At 34.6% G+C, this 19,673-nt stretch overlaps 1 long non-coding RNA gene and 1 pseudogene across 1 annotated transcript; one reads left to right on the top strand and one right to left on the bottom strand.

Annotated features, from left to right (window-relative positions):
* Nucleotides 1-19,673, bottom strand: part of LOC109075045 — an 81,470-nt pseudogene that overhangs the window by 29,106 nt on the left and 32,691 nt on the right.
* Nucleotides 4,467-5,112, top strand: LOC109105859. Its single transcript, XR_002020468.2, has 3 exons — nt 4,467-4,774; nt 4,896-4,927; nt 5,090-5,112. It is a non-coding gene; the product is annotated as an uncharacterized LOC109105859 (long non-coding RNA).

Here is a 19,673-nt window from a genome sequence, read left to right as displayed (position 1 = left end):
TGAATGCATTCGCGCGTCTAGAGCGAAATAGACGCGCCTAGAAAGCAAAAGTTGAAGCGAAATTGACGCGCGTACGAGGCGAAATCCGCTTCTTGTGGGAGGGGCAAGTGCTAGGCGGTTTGTTTGTGTGTATGATGGCTGATGTTGATCGAGCATTCGAGGCTTTTCCACTTTTTCCTGCACACGTCCTCTGAATAAACACATTATCTTGTTAGCGAAAAGTAAGGGGAAAATACTTGTAAAAAACGGCGGGAAGGCCGCGGCTCGATAAACATGTACGTGACTCAAAAGTTAAATGTGTGTATTTACAACACACACTCTTCCAAGCGAGTTTCTTTTTATTCCTGTATATAGAAATATGAACGTCGTGTCATATAGCTCCGGGTGACTGCTCACTGACAACATCATTCGTTCCTCCATGTTGAATGAGTGACTCCTGAGCAGGCTCCTGATTGGTTAACGCGGCGCGAATTGACCCCAGACAGCAAAATAGTGTTAGCCCAGATCCGGCCCACATCTGGCCCGTGTGAAATCCATGCGGGCCAGATGTGGGCCAAAACTGCTTGCTGTCTGGGACGCCAAAGTTCAAATTTTTCAACTCGGGCGGAAGACGCGAATTCGCGTCAAACACATAAATGCACAAAAAGCACATTCGCGCGTATCGCGCCAGACGCTCAATTCGCGTCATTCGCGCGAACTAGACGCGCGAATGAGGCGAATTTATATGGGGTGTGATTTGTGCACTTTTTGCTACTCACTAAGCAGACTGAGAGGAGAACTGACGTGTATACGCTCGCCAGCCGTCTGGCCAAAATCCCATAGTATTCAGGCGTCAGACGTAAGATATAAGACGTTAGACGTTACGGTCACGTGTTGGAGCTGTGCTCAAACTGCGCGGCGGCGTGGCGGCGACGTAGCAAAGAAAGGATTTTTTTTTACTTTGCGTCTGGATAACGTACGTGTGGATAAGCGTCTGGATAACGTACGTGTGGATAAACGTCTGGATAACGTACGCGTGGATAAGCGTCTGGATAACGTACGCGTGGATAAACGTCTGGATAAGCGTACCTGTGAATAAATACATTGATAATCATTTGGCTTTGTCTTATTTTGCCCCAAGGAAGGCTTTAAGGTGGTGTTGATCATGATAACAGTACCTAAAGTAGTAGTCTGGGTGTGTTTTAATATGAGAATTCTTGGCCCGAGTCGGACTGGATACCGTGACTTTTTTCTCTCTCTCTTCCCTATTACACAGCTATTAAAATAGTTCAGTTTTGTTTTTTAATAGAAAAGTTGTCATATTTCTTTTTGTTTCTTTATTAAGTTAATTTAGAAATATGTTTGGAACATTTTGTGTTTGGTAAATTCGAGTTTTTGTTTTTTAAAGGAACGAGCAGGATGCAGCGGCGGATAGTGAGTTGAGTATTATGTTTGATCAATTTAGCCTTCTCAAACCAACGCGACTTGCCTAAAATAAACAGACATAATACACTTCATGCATTCCACAGCATTAATTTAAACGTTTAACCTAGATAAATGAGCGCTGTTAGGCGCATATCCAATCTTTGTGCGGAGAGCGAGCGCTTTGCAGGACATGGGTCAGCTTTTTTTTTTTTTTTTTTTTTTTAAATGACAGTAAAAACTTAAAAATACGCCGTCATTTTGGCTCATAAAGGTAAGAGTGTGCTTCATTCGGAACTGCAAAGGGTCTGCTTGTATTTGTGTGCACTCACAATATCAACAAAACCTTATGCTTTTGTAAAATAAGGAAAACAAACAGGGTGCGCTTAGCTATTGTCCTATTGGTCTTGAGCAGGAGCGATTCACCGACATGATAAATATATCTATAGAATGCTTTTCTATAGAATATCTGTAGAATGCTTTTTGCGTTTTAGATTACTATTTTAAAACGAAATAATTCAAATCGAAAACAAAACTCTTTCATTATGTAATCTAAAGATGCGTTTCTCTCTCAGGGCACGTCCAATGAGGAGATGGCTAGTCAGTTCGTCAAATTAATTTTTGCAACAACATTGACTCAGAAGAAATTAGTTTATTAAGACATAATTCAAATATCTCACCACTATTTTTACTTTTTTTGTTTGTTTGTTTTTTTATTGATTTATTTGTTGTTTGTTTGTTTTTGGGCCGCTGTGCAAAAATTGTGTTTGCATTCAGTAGCCTATAAGGCAGCATTTTGTGCCACGTTGAAAAATAACTGAATAAATAAGATTAACGTCATAATATTTTAAGAATTAAATGTAAAAATTACGATAATAAAATTGTTATATTGTGAAGTGAAAAAAAGTCTGTGGCATCGATAATTTTTTTTTACTTTTTTTAACTTAGTCTTTTTTTATCTATTATTGATAGATTTGTTTGTATTTTATTTTTTTTTATTTTTTTTTCAGTTTGGATTTTTTTATTCATGTTTATTTTGTTGTTTATTTATTGATGAGGATATTATAATTGATTCATATGCAGTTACTGAACGAATTATCTCAGACTAAGTTTTTTGCACATGTGCCTGGAGCTGACTCGCTACGCCACAGTCTCCCTACGACTGTAATCATAAGGCTTCAGTAGATATCAACACATGAAAAGTAGGCTACTATATAGACATAACACTTGAAAATGAAAATGTTTCAAACTGGGTACCAGTTTTAAAACATTTTCAAATAGGCCTATGTATAAACGTATTAATTATTTATCAATATATAGCCTCTTAATTTGAACATGTAGAGTAGCTTACAAGAAACTGCTCTGGTAATAAGCAGCTGTATGGCATGAAAAAAAAAAACTGAACTCTGAAATAATAGACATCTGCTGATCATACAGTTATCTAGTTTTCAGAAATGAGGTCTACTGTATAGTGATTTTTTTTTTTTCTTTAGAGACGTGTTGTATTAACTATTACCAGTAAATTAATATGTGCTCAGATTAAAATTAGCCTATATTATTATTGTATTATTTCATTTAAGCTGTAACTGTGAATGTATTTGGACACTCCATGGTAGTCACTGAATAGACTTGCTTGATTTTCAATTGATTTTTAGGTGATATTGTTTGGAAAGTGATTTATAATGAGTGCTCAAAAAAATAAAAATCAATTATTTATGCAGTTTACTTTATTATCAAAGCCTAGACCCTATGTGATAACATAATCCAATGTTAAAAGCTGTGATATTAATGCTGTCCACTAGAGAGAGCCACATTATAAGGGATAGGCCTATTTAAAGCTTATTTTTAAAAATCAATTTCCACACTTTTGAAAAGAAACGAATACATATAACAATTTAATTTAACTATGATGTACTGACAGTATAGTTTGATATAATCCGTGTGCATTGCTTATCCCAAAGATATTCCAATTGTTTCAATTTTACTAAATGCTGTCTTAGTTTTTCTCGATTCCTAACATGAAACAATTTACCCGTTTCTCACAACTATAAACACATTCTCGTAACAAACAAACTTGTGCAAACTTCCATGTAAAAATCTAATTCTCCAGTCAAAAACCATTACATCTATCAATATCAAACTTTGGCCTCAGATGACAAAACCTACAGTACAAATACACACACTATAAAATCCAATAGTTTACCTTACTTAAATATAATAAGTTATCTTTACTTAGTTGTTATACTTACTTGGTTTTATTAAGTTACAGCTAATTTTAAGGCGAATAAAACAGTAATTCTTACTTGAAATATTCAAGTAGATACAACAAAACCGATGACATTACTTCACCAGTGAGAGGCAGCAGTGCGGTAATGTGTTGCTAATGCGCAACAAAACAACAGAAGAAGAAATAAGGACGGTTAGAGAGCATGCGCAACAAAACCACAGAAGAAGAAATAAGGACGGTTAGAGAGCATGCGCAACAAGCGATGTTTTGAATTTCTGCTCGAATTTGCTGAAACTAGGAAGAAGTAGAGAGACTGCTTGCATTTTACCTCTGGACAAACACTGAATACTTCTACAGAATAATAATAATAAGGTAAGTTTAAAAATAATAATTGTGTGTGGATGTATGTTTCTGTGTGCTGCTAATTTGAACTGACTAACATTAACTCCTTGTCAGCACCATTGTTAGCTAACAGACAGAAAAGATCTTTGCTATTCTGCTATTAGAACAAAAACTATAGAAATACAGAACTTGTGGCACATTTTGGTGAATTTGAAACTTTTTTTTTATTTCTCAAATTGAAAAAATGTGTTGCTAGTTAAAAATGAATGCATGAAAATTCGAGGTACAATTCAAGAACATGCCAAAGTCTCCAAGATGAGCTCACAGAAGGTTTTAAAATTAATCTTTATGTACCACTGATAGTATTAATTGTTAACCATAATCTTTTGCAAAATTCACTCTATAATTTTATAACACTGTGAGTCATTTTTCAGTTTACAATTTTTAGTGTCAACATTTTAATACAATCATAGTCATTACGTGATCGCACATTTAAGGTTTAAGCTGAATGAGCTCGTTGTCTTGCAGTAATTATTTCTTTGCTGTGTTAGTACTGTAACAGAAGAAATATTGCTTTTGAATTGGTTTTACGACTGAGGCCTCAAGTAGATATGTATAGAAATTTTCTTTCTATTGTAAAACATGCAAATATCAAGAAACGAATGTGTCTTTGTTCTTCAATTCACAACAGTAGTGGAACACGCCTTTATCTGAAGAATCATTTTTCATATTTAGGAAAAAAGCTTGTGGCAACTGTCTTCTCTGAACAGCGATCTTGTGAACATGGGCCTCAGTACAATAAAGGTAAGGTATTTCAGGTTTTTCACTCAATCATGTGCTACGCTTTATTTGCAATTTCAAATTATTTCTTGCAGTTCCAGAATACCTGTAACCATATTTCTGTGTTTCTTTTCACAAATCTAAGAGGACACTTCACACCCTACAACCCGTAAAAATGTATGTTGCTACCTTAAATGTTTTCAGTATTTTTTATTATATTTAATAATAATATTTATGTTGATATTAGTATTTGACTTATAATTTTATTTTTTGTAAAAATTGTTTATGACTTAATTTTTGAATTTCTTAAACTTTGTTTTTTCTTTTCTTTTCTTCTAGAACCCATGTTTGACAGAAAACTACACACCCATCTGAGGCCTACTGTACCTGTTTTACTTCATGATCACCCCAGATACTTCTACAGTTGACCCGCTTTGTAAGTTCTCATAGTTACACCTTAAAAGAACACATCATTTTAGAAAAAATACCTGTGTATTTGCTGGTATATTACTGAGATACCTTTATAAAGATTATTGTTGATTACATACCTAGTTCAATTAAAAATGAAAAAATGTGCCATTTAATCTCCCTTCTGTTATTCTATTCCATAAAAAAGTCTGCATCTTCATGACACGAATGAAGATATTTAATCCAAATCTCTAACACCCAAGAAACCATCAAATCAGTCTATATGAATTGAGCTGATTAATCTACATTTTGAGCCAAACTGTTCAGTGAGTTGTAAGGAGCAGTTTCTGTTATATTTCCACTTGAACTCTGTTAGGCACGGTCTGATGAACTGTTCTTGATCCAGAATTCTTAGCTGAACACACTGAACCGTGCTGTAGAATGCCTGGAGTGACGTTGCTGCTCAGGGTTGGTCGTTTTTCTTTTGCCTAGCCACCAGTTTCTCTGTAGCTGGCCAACATGCTATTTGAGTGAAGTAAACAAGTTAATAGTAAAATTAAAAGTGATATTTAATCTTTCATAACATGGGTGCTATTTACATCAGGTACGATTTCTTAACTATTGCATTACTAAGACAAGGACTGACCACTGATCTATATATGACTATTCTATATTATAGATCAGTGGGACTGACACATTTATGTTGCATTCAAAAGAGCTCCGTTAACAGCCCAACAGTGAAAAATTAAACTATATCCGTATTGTCACAGCATGGAATGGTTAAGCATTGAGAATTAAGAATGGTTTGGTCTGACAGTGGAAAAGCGGCTCAAGTCTTCGAAAGAGACATGATTGCTATATGATCAACTGTCTAAAGGTGTTGGGTAAATAGACCTTCAGTTAAAGGACAGAAATTTCTCAGATTTCACTGAAAATGTCTTTATTTGTGTTTCGAAAATAAACAAAAGTCATGGGTGAGTAAATGATGACACCATGAATTTCAAGTTTGGGTGAACTAACCCAATGGCATGGCAGTGTAGGCAGGACAGATAACACTGACAACTGATCACCCTCATTTCCCTGCTAATATTGTTTTTATTTGGTTTTATACAGGTGTCTGATGTTGATGCAGTCTGGGCACTAGTGTCTTATGGGTTGTTGAATTTAACTGAATGTTTAGTGTTTATAGAGATCTTCTCTGCCTTGACCCTGTGTCTTCTGCCATCATTGTTCAGTGTAGTACTGCAAAGAACAGTCTCCAGGGTCTACCTCCAACATTTGCTTCCGGACCGACGTGTGCTACGTTTGGATTACTGCTACATGTGGATTACCCTGATACTGTGAAGAACACTTACAATATGATGCTTGACTTGGGACAGAAAAAAAAAAAAAAAAAACATTGGCAACTTGTGTGGCCAACTCATTGCAATACTTAATCTCATCGTACTGCTACCTTTGCTGTTTAGCATAAACAAAAGCAGACTGTTTTTTTGCTTTGTTTCAAAATGTTTGTAATACAAGTTAAAACATATGATGCTTGACTTGGGACAGAAAAAAAACATTTGATTTTTGTGTGGTTATGTGTTTGATGAATAGAACATTGTTGTCATGAATTTGTAATGGATGTTTGAAGCATTTAAGTTACTGGAGTAATGGTAACTTGTTTTTTTTTTAAGGCAACTGGTTAAAACTAGATTGCTGTTTTAAGTAAATACAACTTAGAAATTCCAAGTTGCAGGAAATGTTACTTGATTTAGCTAAACTTAAATGAGTTGTTTGAAATACGCACATATTATATTTTACTTAATCATTTAGTTGTTGAAAATAGTGATTCTTAGTTACAAGAACTTGCGTGTAAGTTTACAACACTAAATAAACCTTTGTTAGTACAAATTACTATTCTTATTTCACTTTACTTGTTTTTTTCAAGGCAGTTGGTTTGCATGCTTTTTTTTAAGTAAGGTTTCCTAATTAGAATTTACAGTGCAGACAACTTCCCTGCCCAGTGAACACTAGTGAGATCAATTCAGAACACTGTAACTGTAATAAAGTGATGTTACTATAGTTACTTTACTGTACTACACTGTGTGATTCTTTCCGCTCTCTCTCCAGTGCTAGGATGCGTTTTTAAAGCAGTCACCTGTGCTCCTGTTTATACTATCCTGAAATTCTGACTGGTGTCATCAGTTTTGTTACTGAATGTTAGCTTATGGATAATTGTGTGTTATTTGAGTTCACACTGTGACACTAGAGTTAATTATTTGATGTGTGAGTGTTTTATGAATGAGAACATAAAATATCTGTAAAATGAGGCCAACTTTGGAGAAATCATTAAAATAATTGGAATGTGTATAGATGCATTCCAGTATAATATATAACCTAAAATATTGTATTTTCTAAACTACTAAATGAATTATTAAAACATTACATGATTGAAGTGTTTACTCATGGTCCATCGTTAATTTAGAATTTGGCCTTTGGATTTAACTGTGTTAATGCATTAAGCCATTTTTTCGATTAACGGTTTTCTGGGGGACAAAACACATAAACTTATAAAAATGTTGTCTTTCCATTTGGTTTATACTGCCATTATCTTGTGCCATTAGTGATATATGGTGCTTACAAGAAAGCTGTGAAATGGTTGTTCCTGGTTGTTGTTTTACAAGTGCACTTCTAAATAACATTGTAAGTTCATTGATTAGCTATATTGCAGTGTAATTTTAATTTTACTCGTCATATTTTCGTCAACGTTCTGAAGATTATGAAATATTCGGGGATTTGGAGGTGCTAAAAATGTTATAACATGCAGGTTTTTTTTCTTTCTTTTTGCGCCGAACAAAACAAAACAAAAAACACTAATCTACAGCACTTAAGACATTTAACAAAATCACACACACAAACTGGCCAAAAGGTATTACAGACTACAAGGCGTAGACGTCACGTAGCTTCTCACGCGAGAAGGGGGGCGACGAAAGTGTCGCGCTTCTCATCACACGTCCTTGGTCACGGCAAGGTACGCGACGATCGACACGACTGAGAGCTTAGTTAGCAAGGTAAATGCATAAATCACACCTCATAAATTTATGGCAAGCCAAAGTAGTCATAAACGCCTGTTCGGGCGTCTGATTGCACCGCGTGGAGTCAAAAGCGTGCGATTTAACAGCGAAACGCGCGTCCTTGACGCGTGATTTGCCATAAAAACGCACGTTCTTACCGTGCGCTTTGGGTTTGCGGAAAACGCGCGTCAGAAACGCACGTTACGCGCAGCATCAAAACGCGCGTCCTCGACGTGTGATTTGCTGTAAAAACGAGCGTTCTTGACGCGCGCTTTGGAGTCACCAAAAAACGCGCGTTTTTGACGTGCGTTTATCATAATAGAAACGGGCGTCCAAGACGTGCGTTTTGAGTCGGACAAAACGCACGTTTTGAACGTGTAAACAGGTCAACCAAACTGGCGGTGTAAACGTCTTCTTAATATCCAAACAGGCGAAAGGAACGTGCGCTCTCCTAGTGTTTTCAAAATGGCACGTCGAAAGCGTGTGCTCACTTCATAGGGCAGGAGTCTGTAATGCTTTTTCCGCTATATATGGGGTATTACGGTAAGGCATTGCTGCCGCATACATTTTTTTTTCCACGGTCATAATGAGGTATGTTATGTCGTTTAAAAAACGACACATTTTAATTTAATGTGGTTAAGCTTCATTAAAGAAATGGATATGATACACTCTCTATTATAGATCAGTGGTTTAGTACAGTTTACATGAATGTAAGTCTGTGGTTCTCAACATTTTTTCCCAGCGGGCCGCACTTTGGTCCAAGTGCAAGTATAGCTGGCCGCACGCATATCATTTACATATTATGTCACCAGTAACAAACAAACCAACCTGGGCTGCGTTTCCCAAAAGCTTCGTAAGCCTAAGAACTTCGTAAAACGATAGTACGATTGATCTTAATATTCACCACAATATTGACTATATATCGCACGATTGATATATATATATATATATATATATATATATATATATATATATATATATATATATAATTATTATAATTATTATTATTAGTATGTAAAGTATAATATTATACGTATAATGCAATATAATATAATATAATAAAAATATTATATTATTCATTCATTAATTTCTATTTCGAACTATTAAAAATACAAAAGGAAAAAAACACATAATAAATATACAAATGAGTAATATACAAAAACAAAACAAAAACAAATGAACAAATACAATTTTTTCCCCTTTCTTTGACATATATTCAACTTGTTCGAAATAAAAAAATAAAATTATAATTATAATTAAAAATTATATTATATTATATTATAGTTATTATATCCGAGTTGTCTGGAACACAGCATTAGGTTAACATTTTAATAACAGAGCGTGTACTACAGTTACGAACCATTCTAAGGTGACATTTCAGCACTTAACAAACGGATAGCGACCCCATAAGTAGTACTTAAGGCACGGCTACGTGCGATTGTGTTAAGTGCATTTTTGGGAAACGCACGTGAAACAATAACGAACGATTGCTGAGTTTCCCAAAAGCTTCGTAAGCCTAAGAAGTTTGTAAAAACGATAGTAATATTAATATTAATCAGCAGATTACACCTTTAACTTGATTTAAGTGCAATGTCATTATAATATAAGGATTTGATTGTGCTTTATTGTACACTTTATGATTCTTTATTTTCTTTCATTTTTTAAATTAATTTGTATATATAGTACATTATATATTATTATTTAAAGTATAATATTAATAAAATTATACTTTACATAATAATATATAATGTACTTTATATACAGTAGAGAGAGAGACTATAATACAATACAATATTATATTATAGTGTATAATATTATATACACTAGATATACGTAGAGCATTTCGTTACAAAACGCAAGGTTGGGGGTTCGATTCCCCGGGAACACATGATAGGTAAAAATTGATAGCCTGAATGCACTGTAAGTCGCTTTGGATAAAAGCGTCTGCTAAATGCATAAATTTAATTTTAATTTTAAGCAGCACTTAAAGCACAGCTACGTGCGATTGCTTTACGTGTATTGTTGGGAAATTGACCTGTGCATTGTGCATTGACCTGATTTATAATATTATAGCCTAAATATTATGATATCTAATCGATTACTTTCATTGAAATAAATAAATAATTCTACTCCCAATATATAAAATACCTGATGCTCTCGGGGAGCTGACCAATTTTGTGAAATTCGTCTCGAAAGGAGTAACAGCACAATGAAGTTGCGATTGTAAGATGCAGTCTGTAAGACGCGCATGGGAGCATGACTTGACGCGCGACATTGCAGAAAATGTGCGTTCACAAATGTATATCAATAATATGAGGTTCTCTCCAAAGATGGTTTGCCACATTTCTTCAATTAAGGATGACTGCTGCTTCGTTTATATTCATCTTTTCCTTTCATTTCGATCTCTTAACGTTCTATGGGGCGCCGTTTGCAAATAAAATGTGTAAGAAAAACTGGTCAGATTTAACTACAAAAACAAATACATTTGTGCAAGATTTACTAAGATTAAGCTTTATGCAATATTTTTATTACTTAAATATTTTTAATAATTTAATATTTTTTTGTATTTGTTATATGACTATATTACAATAAAGTATTAAAGGTAAATCTAAATGTTTTAACTAAATCTAAATCTTCATTTTAAATAAATGTTAAGTCCAAATCATTAATGTTAATCATATATCTAAATGTTAATGTTTTTATATATATATATATATATAATATATATATTATATATATATATATATATATATATATATTATATAGATATATATATATAACATTTAGATATAAAATTAACATTTATGACTTGGACTTAACCTTTACATTTAGATTTAAAATGAAGATTTAGATTTAGATTAAAAAAAAAAACAGATTTACCTTTAATACTTTATTGTAATAGTCATATAGTAAAAATGTAATATATATAGGCCTATATATATATATATATATATATATATATATATATATATATATATATATATATATATATATATATTAAATTAAATTATTAAAAATATTTTTAAAGTAATAAAAATATTGCATAAAGCTTATTTTTAGTAAATCGTGCACAAATGTATTTGTTTTGTAGCTAAATCTGACCAGTTTTTCTTACACATTTTATTTTACAAACGGCGCCCCATAACGTTCTGAATACTTTTGTAAACAATAGCCTACTGTAAATGTTCGACATGCAAATCAAGCTTTGATTATGCTGACCGGAATTTTTGCTGGAATGCATTTTAAATGTAACATATATTTTATTTTATTTCGGCTAATTAATAGACCAAAATTGTAAATATTATAGTATTTCGCTGAGGAATTAATCATTCACGTAGTTTAATTTGTAAATGAAAGCACAACATGGTCATTTATCATCACGCATGGACATAAATACAATCATAAAGTCAAAACTTTCTTGGCTTAATTGTCAGATAAATGATAAATGAGCGTGTTGTGTTTTCATTTACAAACGTGACATTACTACAGGGATGATTAATTCCCCAACGGAACACTATTGTACTTATAATTATGGTCTATTATTTAGCCGAAATAAAATGAAATATATATGTTAAATTTAACAGGTTTGTTTACGTATGAAATTCGTGGCCACGAGAAAAATGTCATTCCCTCAACAAAACATCTCGAGGCCATGACATAAGGATGTGTGACCTCGACAAAATGATATCGTGGCCACGACATAATATCACATTCCCACGAGTTATTATGTATTGGTGGTCATCAAGGTGCTACAGAGGTAACGTTAGATAGCAGCTAAAATGAACAACATTCATGTAAACTGTGCCACACCACTGATCTATAATATAGAGTGTATCAGACCCATTTCTTTAATGAAGCTTAACCACATTAAATTAAAATGTGTCGTTTAAACGACATAACATAGCCTACCTCATTATGACCGTGGAAAAAAAATGTATGCGGCAGCAATGCCTTACCGTAATACCCCATATATAGCGGACAAAGCATTACAGACTCCTGCCCTATGAAGTGAGCACACGCTTTCGACGTGCCATTTTGAAAACACTAGGAGAGCGCACGTTCCTTTCGCCTGTTTGGATATTAAGAAGACGTTTACACCGCCAGTTTGGTTGACCTGTTTACACGTTCAAAACGTGCGTTTTGTCCGACTCAAAACGCACGTCTTGGACGCCCGTTTCTATAATGATAAACGCACGCCAAAAACGCGCGTTTTGGTGACTCCAAAGCGCGCGTCAAGGACGCGCGTTTTGATACACAAAAACGCGCGTTTCTGACGCGCGTTTTCCGCAATCCCAAAGCGCACGCTAAGAACGTGCGTTTTTATGGCAAATCACGCGTCAAGGACGTGCGTTTCGCCGTTAAATCGCACGCTTTTGACGTGTCAGTGTGCAATCAGACGCCCGAACAGGCGTTTATGACTACTTTGGCTTGCCATACGAATTCGCGTCTACCGCGCCGCGCTAAACGCCTCATTCGCGCCGCGAGACCTCCAGACGCGCGTAAACGCGTCTTTACATTGACTTAACATTGAAATCATTCGCGCCAGACGCTCTATTCGCGTTTGGTGTGAACACAGCATTAGGCTTCGGCTATGGCTCTAGGGTTGTTGTGAAGGTAGGGGCGGAGCATAGAGACTATGCCGTTTCTCGTTTGTTACTCTAGAGTAGACCAATTCACTTTATTGAGGCATATTGCCCCCATCTGGTATGGAATGTGGAGTATGACTTGATTTTTTTGCCAGACATTACACATGGCTCCTTTAATGCATTGATTTGTTATGAAAAAAGAATACTATTAAACATTTGCATTTAAATTACAACTTTTTAATGTATAGAAACAACAACATTATAAAACAAATACAATCTGAATCTGAACAACAATAGAAGAAATATTATTGAAGAATAATTAATTTATTGGATTATTATGGTGGTCCCTCTTTTTTGGCATGTTATATAACCAGCATGAACTATCTCACTAGTTATGTTTTGTATAACTAGCATGAACACACACACAATGCTGATCATATTTTTATTTTATGAGAGATTTGCATTCAGAAATGCAAGCTGCCTTACTTTCGAGGGACTGATGCGGTTTCTTCTCCGAGTTTGACACTGTGTGTGTGATGGCTCGGCCCCTCGCTCATGCCATATAATTGGTTGACACCTCGTGTATGATTGACAGGAACAGAATGTGAGGCTGATCAGACAGTCGAAACGAATATGTGCGCCTTTAGGCCTATATAATATTTTTTTTTGTTGTTCTTTGAATTAGTCAATTATTTTAAATAAAATAAAATGCATCCATTATTTCATTATTACATATTACACATGATTTAATTTCTATAGGCTATATTTTTTTTAAATAGAGTCGGCTCTTCAGATAAGCGAGCTAGCTCTCGTCGTTCACCTACAAGAACCTACAAGGGCTCTTAAGAGTTCGCGAACGACCCATCATGGAATAAGTTCACTGAAGTTCAATCAAGACGAGCCGAGATGGATCCGCCGAATCGACGATCTCAGGTAACCAGTTTTATTTGTTTTGATGTTAAATATGTCAAATGTATCTTAGAAATGTCTGGGAAGAGGGCGATTGGATTATTTTACACATAAATTACCTAGACTGTCAACCACATTGTTCACATACCTGCCATGCCCATTGAAGGTTAGATTTTTTAGATAAAAAAAAAAAATAATAATAATAATAATAAAAAACAGTGCGTGATTGATTATAGCACTCAACGCTGCAATCCGCGATAAAGAAAATCCATTGCAGATGTCACTTTTCATTAATTTCACATCACTTCATTCGTGACAGCCATAGATAACATAATTTTCTGGGGCATTTTGCCCCCTTATCTTATTCCCCCGAAATATTTGTTCAGATTTGAATTTAGCAGTTGATCTCGCTACGTACTTAATGTTTAATCGTTGGTGTGATTGCACGAGACAATGTGTAAAATACTATTTTTGCCTTTTGGAATCGGCTTTCAAATATATTTGGTTAAAAAATCTCACTTTCAATGGGCATGGCACGTAGTGTGAACAATGTGGTTGACAGTCTAGGTAATTTATATGTAAAATAATCCAATCGCCCTCTTCCCAGACAATTCTTAGATACATTTGACATATTTAACATCAAAACCAATAAAACTGGTTACCTGAGATCGTCGATTCGGCGGATCCATCTAGGCTCGTCTTGATTGAACTTCAGTGAACTTATTCCATGTGCGGTTCAATATCAACCAATAAGATTCCATGTACGATGTCGCGTTTTCATTGGTCAGTCGTTGAAGCCTATTTCTGATTGGTTGTTGCCGTTTTGACAGCGTTTATGCCAAGAGCAAAGAGAAAGAAATCGAAGAGAAGAGTACTTGGCCATGTGCGAACGATCTTTTATCTTTATTTGATCCTCTAACTCTAGCACTCTATTCTAATTCTATTCTTATTTTTTTTAAATGCCCCTTTTAGACTTGCACTCTATTTACTAACAACCTGTTTTCTTAAAAAAAGTAAGAAACTAACACTAGCTTCTCTTATCTTTTTGTATTCTCTTTTTGTTTTCTTTTTTATTTATTATACAATTAACAAAAGCAAAAAAAATGCCTCTAAAGGGGCGGTCACCCTGCACTTTTCATTCCATTGACTTCCATTCATACGCATGCGGGGTTTTTTTTCAAGATGGCGGAGTGAGTGGTAGCACTTTTGCAGGCTCCGGTAAAAAGTTTATTTTTAGTCCTTGAAATGTGATAAACTAGTGTAACAACCCCTCTACTAACGTAGTGTCAAAATTAAGGGACAAAATACGTTTTATTTATTTATTTATTTATTTATTTTGTTTCTTTGTTATTTGGAATCATGTCAGACCACAACTACAATTTGGCTGCTCTCCACGAGGCATGTGATGATTTTGACATTGAGGGTGAAATGGAAGCAGAGCAACATTCATCCAAAGATGACAAAATTAACAAAGAACATACCCCGATTAAACAGCCAAATCCAAAGAAAAAGAGACACCAAAGTGAAATTGAGGACGTGAACACTGGCGCTGAAATTCTTCATGCAGTACAAGCTCTGACAAAAAAAAAATGGACGAGCAGACGGAACTTTTGAAAAGTTTCGACAGACGTATTGAAGCTAACACAACCGCAACTAAAGAAAACCGAGAAGAAATTTGCGCGCTTCAAAAAAAATAGGAGGCCTTCAGAGAGAAAACAGCTTGTTAAAAGAAGCATGTGCAGAGCAAACCCGATATAAAAGAAGGTGGAATCTGAGGATAATTGGTCTCCCTGAAAAGGATGGAGAGGACACGAGAGAAGTTGTCATCGGGATACTGACGAGAGTTGTTCCAATGTCTGTGGAGAGGCTGCGAGACACCGTAGACACCGTCCACCGGCTGGGAAGGAAAGGCGACGCCGCTACCTCAAATAACACACCGAGAGCAATCATCATTCAGTTCGGGATGAGAACGGTGCGGGATGATGTTTGGAAGAAGTCGAAGGATGCGAGAGTGTGTAGAGACATGCACATACGTTTCAAAGAAGACTTCTCGAAAGAAGACCGGGAGGCGCGTGCAAAGCTGTGGCCACTGGTCCAAGAAGCCAGAAAGATGGGTAAAAGGGCATTCTTAAAGGAAGGTTACGCGCTGATCGATAACCGGAGAGTGGACCCCAATTGATCACTTGTTTTGCTATCATTTGAATTGCTATCAGAAATTCAGCCTGAACTCATGTTTGACTGAGGGGTTTTTTTTTTTTTGTTGTTGTTGGTTGACATAAAATGCTCCGATATGTAAGTATCAACACTACCCGAACTTTGTTTGTTAATGCATCACTGAACATCTGGGGTTAAATAACCCGATGTTATGATCGGAGCATGGTCAATGATAAGATAATGACCTCCTTTTTTTTTTTTTTTTTTTTTTTTTTTTTTTTTTTTTTTTTTTTTTGCACGCCAGCATATGGCAGACATTGAATGTTTACTTTGTTTACCTGTTAAATGTTTTTAAAGCTGGCCATAATTTTTTTTTTTTTTTGTTATGATAAGTCTACTATCAATATCTTTATGGCTGCCAAAATTAGGAAAAACACAACAAAGTAGACGAAGTTATTCCATATTTAAATAGACCTTTGTTACAATAGTTGTTCGGTTTGTAGTTTTCCTTTACTCCCTCTATAGTGTGTAGAGGATTAGTTACATTAAACATGTAGATTTAGGACTAATGACTCATTCCTGCGCATCGTTAACACTCTTTTGTGCATTGTTTATAGGTTTTCTACTTATCACCTAAATGTTGTCCTTTATTTCCTTAAATACTAGGGGGTTGAAAGATAAGGTAAAACGTAAGGCTATTTTTCTTTTCTGTAAAGAGCAAAGGGTTAATTGTGTTTTTTTGCAAGAAACCCACTCAGCTGAGGCTGACTCAAAATTTTGGAAATTGCAATGGGGAGATTCTGTCTTTTTCAGTCATGGAACATCACACTCGGCAGGAGTTATGATTTTGTTAAATAGATTTCCTGGGAAAATTATTGACCATAAAAGTGACCCTACTGGCTATTGGATAATGGTCGCAACAGAAATGAATGGTATAAACTACATTTTATTATGTGTGTATGGTTATAACAAAAGAGCACAGAACAAAAATCTCTTCTCATCCTTAAGTAAGTGCTTAGAAGAATGGAAAATGCTTTTTTCAACGGATAGAGTAATAATTGGGGGAGATTTTAACCTGGCCCCTGATCTTTGGTTAGACCGCCTACCATCAAAGAGACACTGCCACACATTTGATAAAACAATAGTTGAATTGACCACAAAGGCAAATCTAATAGATTACTGGAGAATGAAAAACCCAACCAGAAAACAATTTACCTGGTTTAACTCATCTAATAATGGCCAGTGCTCAAGATTGGATTATTGGTTAATATCAGACATTCTAGTTAATGAGGTAAATAGATGTGAAATTTCAGCATCACCCTTAACTGATCATTGTGTAATATTTTTGACACTTTCTCCGGGTGGAAGAGAGAATAACATAAACCCCATATGGAAATTTAATAATACCCTCTTGGAAGATACTGAGTTTTGTAATGTAGTTAAACAACTGGTTAAAGAAGTAGGTGAATTGGAAATGTGTTCACTGAGTAAATGGGAATGGTTCAAGTTCAAAGTTAAACAGATAGCTATTAAGAAAAGTAAGCAATCATCAACACTTAAAAAGATAAGACAAAGGGACATCATTAGTCACATTAATAAGTTGTGCTGTAAAGATGATTTGACGCTGGAAGAGCAGACTAAATTAAACAATTTACAGTCCCATCTTGATAATATATATTTGGAAAAGGCCAAGGGAGCATTTATTCGTTCAAGGGCTCGTTGGATCGAAGAAGGGGAATTTTTTTTTTTTTAGTCTGGAAAAACAAATACAGACCAAGAAAAAAATTCAGAAGTTAAATATTAATGATGTTATTGTTGAAAATCAAGAAGAAGTAAACGAAAAAAATCAAAGTTTTTTATAGTAATTTGTATAAATCCTTTTTTTCTAAAGAAGATTGTTGTTTTTTCTTAAATAGGATTCAAGGGTTTAAAAAAACAATGGATGATAACTTTAAAGAATCTATGGAAGATGGGCTAAGAATTGAAGAATTAGACTTGGCAGTTCGACAGATGTCTAAGGGGAAATCACCTGGAATAGATGGGCTAACCGTGGAGTTTTTCCTTTTCTTTTGGAGTGATATTAGGGAAATGCTCTATAATGCCTATTTAGATTGTATCTCAAAAGGTAATCTTTCTCCCACCATGAAACATGGTCTCATCACTCTGATTCCTAAATCTAACAAAGATACTCTGTTATTGGATAATTGGAGACCAATTACCTTGTTATGTAATGATTATAAATTATTGGCACATGTCTATGCTAATCGTCTGAATGAGGGATTATCACATATTATTGATGAGTGTCAATCAGCTTTCATGAGGGGTAGAAATATACATAATCATACCAGATTGCTTTTAGACATGCTTGACTATCGAGATCTTATTGATACTGATGCCTTTATTTTATTTCTCGATTTTTATAAGGCATTTGACACCGTTGAACATGCCTTATTATTTGAAGTCTTAGGTTTTTTAGGTTTTGGGAACAATTGTTGTAAAATAATTAAGATGTTTTATACTGACATATATAGTTCTGTGTCCCTGAATCCTGGTATGACTCCTAGGTTTGAGGTGCTCTGAGGTATTAGACAAGGGTGCCCGATTTCTCCCAAATTGTTTATTCTAGCCACCCAATCACTTATCATGCTCATTAATCACAACCCCAATTTGCATGGGATCTCTATATATAACAAGGAATTTAAAATTGGTCAATTTGCAGATGATACAGCAATCCTTTTAAGGAATAAATTCATGGTTGATGTTGCCCTTGATTCAGTCTCGATTTTCTCTAAAGCTTCAGGATTAACCCTCAATGTGATTAAAAAAATGTGAGCTACTGCCCATTCACTCATCAACGGATTCCATCATCTCTTCAATCGAGGTTCAATCTGAAGTGAAATATCTAGGAATAGTTTTATCTAAAAATGCTATCAGAAGGGAAGATACTAATTTTTCTAACCGATTAATAGATATGAAGAAATCTTTGAGTCGTTGGCTTACCAGAGACCTCACTATCTTTGGTAGAGTTACTATATCTAAAGCAGAAGGTATTTCCAAAGTAATTTATCCATGTCACTCCCTGTATGTTTCTTCCAGTAATATTAAGAAAATCAACTCAATTATTTTCCAATTCCTGTGGAAAAATAAAACCCATTATATAAGGAAATCTCAGCTCGTTAAAGAGTATGATAAGGGTGGTATCAAAGCCTTGGACTTTGAATCAATGTTTGGAACCTTTAAGATCAACTGGTTGAAAACATATCTATCACAACCAGATTCTTTGTGGTTTCACATTCCTAGACATCTGTTTAAAAAATTAGGAGAGCTTGATTTTCTTTTGCAATGTGATTTTGAGGTGACCAAAATTCCTGTTAAATTATCAAACTTCCACAAACAAATTCTCCAATATTGGAAAATGATATTCACCCACAACTTTTCTCCTCATGGATCCACTTTATGGAACAATAGGGTCATTATAATCAATAGGAAATCATTGTTTAGGTATGATTGGTATGAAAATGGAGTTGTGTTTGTGAATGATATTATTGATGATAATGGTAACTTCTTTGATTATAAAGCTTTCATAGACAAAATATAATTTAAACTGTACGAATAGAGAATATAACAAGATCTGTAAAGCAATACCTGTACCATTATTACAGTTAATTCAAAGCACATTGTTATATACAATAATAAGACCCATACCAACTTTACCAAATTTAGCTATTAATGATTGTAGTTTAGTTGACCATAAATGTAATAATAAATATATTAATGATGTTTTGAAATCTTAATTGTTTTTTGATTATA

This window comes from Cyprinus carpio, chromosome B15 (genome assembly GCF_018340385.1).
Source record: "Cyprinus carpio isolate SPL01 chromosome B15, ASM1834038v1, whole genome shotgun sequence".
Lineage (NCBI taxonomy): Eukaryota > Metazoa > Chordata > Actinopteri > Cypriniformes > Cyprinidae > Cyprinus > Cyprinus carpio.
This window is presented reverse-complemented; position numbering and strand designations above follow the sequence as displayed.